Below are 2,942 nucleotides of genomic sequence, written 5' to 3'. Positions count from 1 at the left end.
AGGAACCAAATCTTTTTTCTCACATTGACTCATTCCATTTTTATGAAAATTTACCAAGTAATGAATCACTCTTATGAAATCCTTACAGTTTGGGGAGCTTTCGTACTTGGGAGATCTCTGTTCCCTTGGCAGTTCAGGGTTATGCCCAACTTAACTATACTTTGGGTGTTCACAAAATTCTGCTTATTAATATCTCTAATGATGAGACTTAGACACTTTCTTGGGAAGAGAAACTCCCAATTAGAGAGATCTTAATAATTAATGAAATATACCAATGAGATAATGAAATTGGGAGCTCTCAGTTATACTGCCAGAGATGGAGAAATTTTTTTGAGAATTAGGAATATGCTAGAAGACAATAAAAAAGATCAGATAGTGAACTGAGCAAAATGACCTTTGATGTAAAGCGTCAGCTAGAAATGTCAATCCAATTCAGGACTGGATACAAAGGGACATTGTGTTGCTGAGCAGAGAGGTATTAAGTTACCTGATTATCTTCTCTGGAAGAATGCATTATGGTTTAGACACTTTTATTACCTGAAAGATGTAGACAAATCAGGGAAGATTAACAACCAGTTTTATTAGGAGGTAGCAGATGAGCTGGCGTGAATAGTACTGGTTGTTAAGAGTTCTGTATTCTCTTCTCAGCTTTGATATTCTCTCACGTGGGAATAGTCATTCTTGAAATTTAGATAGGATAATTTATATTCTGTTCCCCAGAGAAAGGGCAGTTTGGGAACTGGAGGGAGGGAAGGGTTTAAAATAGCATAAAGACCTGAGATGGCAAAAGGGCAGGAAATTCTATTACAGGATTTCAACTTTAATTAAAACAACAACAACAGCAAACAACAACAGCAATAACCATTTGTTAAGCCTCCACTTAACATAAACTCCTTGCATGTTGTATTTTTGCAACAGGTCTTTCAAATATAATACCTAATTGTTTCTGGTCCATGGAATACAGCTACTCCATATACAGCTATTACACTCCTGTTCCCCCCGAAATATAATTTGCATTATATTCATTCTAGGAACTCTGATTATGAAATTCAGCATCACTTTCGGTTGGTTACCCTTCACTCTAGGGCAGTTTTTTCACCTCATCACATTTAACCCTGAAGCTGTAACATATAGTCTCATAGGAATGCCAGTTGGAAAAGTCTCCTGCCCCTTGCCTTTTGAATGATTTTCAGATACATTTTTATATACTTGCATATTTTACCAATTTGCATTATTTATGAATGTCATTGAGCAATGATTAATATAATTTTCCAGCTTATTAGTGAAAATAAGTTGTTCATAAACTAACACTACATCACTATTTTTATTTTTGGGTGTATTTATTATAGTTCACCATTTATTAAAGGATTTCAGCTGGTTGGCAAAGTATAATTGAACTAAACTTCTTTCAAGTAATATTGGTGACTCACCGAAGCCCCAATACATTGCACAAATTTCTACTCCTGGACTTAATCTCTTAATTCTACTGGGAAGCACCTATAAACAACAGGATTTCTTCCTTTCCTAATGTTTTTTCAAGTTACATTACATTTGCTCCTAATCCCTGTAGTGACCTTCTCTATGGACTACTTTGAGGGGGAGATGGTGGTAAGAAGAAGGACATTTAAATCCACATTTATTTTGTTTCTAAAAAGATTTTATTTTATTTATTTAGAGAGCACAAGCAGGGGGAGGAGAAGGAGAGGGAGAGAGAATCTCAAGCAAATTCTGTGATGAGGGTGGAGCTAGACATGGGGCTCGATTTTAGGACCTGAGCTGAAATCAAGAGTTAAATGACTTAACTTAATGTTAAGTCATTAATGCTTAAATGTTAATGTTAATGCTTAAATGACTCAGTCACCCAGGTGCCCCTAAGCCCACATTTATTTATTTATTTTTTATTTATTTTATAATAAATTTATTTTTTATTGGTGTTCAATTTACCAACATACAGAATAACACCCAGTGCTCATCCCGTCAAGTGCCCCCCTCAGTGCCTATCACCCATTCACCCCCACCCCCCGCCCTCCTCCCCTTCCACCACCCCTAGTTTGTTTCCCAGAGTTAGGAGTCTTTATGTTCTGTCTCCCTTTCTGATATTTCCCACACATTTCTTCTCCCTTCCCTTATATTCCCTTTCACTATTATTTATATTCCCCAAATGAATGAGAACATATAATGTTTGTCCTTCTCCGATTGACTTACTTCACTCAGCATAATACCCTCCAGTTCCATCCACATTGAAGCAAATGGTGGGTATTTGTCATTTCTAATCCTAAGCCCACATTTAAAAGGGGCGAAAAGAGTTCATGAAACTTGTGATCTTAAGCTCGCCTTAGGCGAAGGCAAAGCAGACTTGTAATGAACCTTAGTGAAATGGGCCCAAACTCTCAAAAACACCCTTATTTATTGAGGTTCCTCATTGCTGGTGACTTTCTCAGTTACCTTAACAATCCTCTCCCTACCACATAACTGCTTCATTTGCCAATATTAGACTGTGCTCAGATTTCTTTTTCCTTTTCCTCTTCCTCTCAGGAAGAACATTTTTAGCCCAAAACAATCCTTTAGTCAACCAAAAACATAAAAGATGCTATACTTTATAAATGTTTCTGCTCTCTTGGCTGCTCAACATAATCTGAAATCTTCTATGAGACAATATATTACGTGGCCATGAGACTACTTGCTTGCTATCTTCAATTTCGGGCATCTTATGCTTACCTATTTATTAACTACTTCCTCTAACTAGAATGTTCCATGAGGAAAGAAGACCTTGTAAGTCCTGTTCACTATTATATTCCTAGTGCGTATAGCAGTAAGGGCTCAACAAATATTTGCTGAATGAATGAATAAATGACTAAATGATAAAAGAATGGACAGCAAGCAAGAGCAATACCAGTGTTTTTTAGCCGGTCTTTCAATACACCTCCAATGTTTCAAAAACA

At 36.6% G+C, this 2,942-nt stretch overlaps 1 protein-coding gene across 9 annotated transcripts in view; it reads right to left on the bottom strand.

The window, feature by feature from the left end:
* ZBTB20 (zinc finger and BTB domain containing 20) overlaps positions 1–2,942 on the bottom strand; it is a 433,101-nt gene that overhangs the window by 232,844 nt on the left and 197,315 nt on the right. The window lies entirely within an intron of this gene.

The sequence above is a fragment of the Canis lupus genome, chromosome 35 (assembly GCF_048164855.1).
Source record: "Canis lupus baileyi chromosome 35, mCanLup2.hap1, whole genome shotgun sequence".
Classification (NCBI taxonomy): Eukaryota; Metazoa; Chordata; class Mammalia; order Carnivora; family Canidae; genus Canis; species Canis lupus.
Note: the sequence above shows the minus strand (reverse complement) of the source record. Positions and strands in the feature narration are given on the sequence as shown.